This window comes from Cryptotermes secundus, unplaced genomic scaffold (genome assembly GCF_002891405.2).
Source record: "Cryptotermes secundus unplaced genomic scaffold, Csec_1.0 scaffold1968, whole genome shotgun sequence".
NCBI classification, from domain to species: Eukaryota; Metazoa; Arthropoda; class Insecta; order Blattodea; family Kalotermitidae; genus Cryptotermes; species Cryptotermes secundus.
In genome coordinates, this window is record NW_019739010.1 from 535,762 (window position 1) to 536,645 (window position 884).

Genomic DNA, 884 nt, shown 5'->3' on the forward strand with positions numbered 1-884 from the left:
GACAGAACCCTTCATAACCACCGCTGTGAGAACCTCAGAACCTACACAGCGCTATATCCCAGAAGACAGAACTCTTCATAACCACCGCTGTGAGAACCTCAGATCCGAAACAATAATTTACTGTCCCTGTTATGAAAAGTGTTAACTCCCGACCGTAACGCAAGGGAGGGAATGCCAAGTGAGATTACTGGAGTGTCATGTACATTCAACACGACTTCACACTGCCGTAGCTGGAACTGAAAGCCGATATATTTCAGCGACAACCTGATCCAGGCGTTGCCGGAGCTAAAATATGCAGAGCAACTCTTTACCGACGATCTGTTGTCTATGACAAATTTGATTTGCGTCGTCCGTGTCCATCAATCTTATTCCTTTTGGCCATCAAATCCGTCCCGATACTATACCTACATGACCGCCTCAACCCATAGGACTGAGAGAAATCAAGGCTCACACATTTTCTAGACAATTGGCTCACAGATGGCGGTAAGGATGTCAGCCTTATGCGCCGGCCGCTCTGGACTCAGGAAGATTCCTGGTACTGATTTCTGTTAGAGGCTGAGTCGACCACAAGGCCTTAGTGCAGCTGGAAAGATTAGGTCAATTGAAAAATCCAATTACCTCATCGGGAATCGAACCCGCCATCTTTTGTAGCATAGTGCCTCAACCAACTACGCTGCTGCGTGCCCCGAACATTGATTGCTGAAAATAAATTACAGTAAAATCGGACAACGATAACGGTCATTGCATTTCTGAGCGTACCCTGAGCGTCAACTGCTGAACACTTACTGCAGCGAGGCATGTGTGGGGGACCTGAAACACATCCTGTGTGCAACACGTCTGGTCTGTAACGCCTGCCGTTTCAGAGATAAATAAGCAGAACGGAT

The 884-nt window shown here is 47.4% G+C and overlaps 1 protein-coding gene across 5 annotated transcripts in view; it reads right to left on the minus strand.

The window, feature by feature from the left end:
• The window catches only part of LOC111871621 (dystrophin, isoforms A/C/F/G/H), a 502,313-nt gene that overhangs the window by 400,299 nt on the left and 101,130 nt on the right, over window positions 1-884 (minus strand). The gene's annotated exons all lie outside the window — the stretch shown is intronic.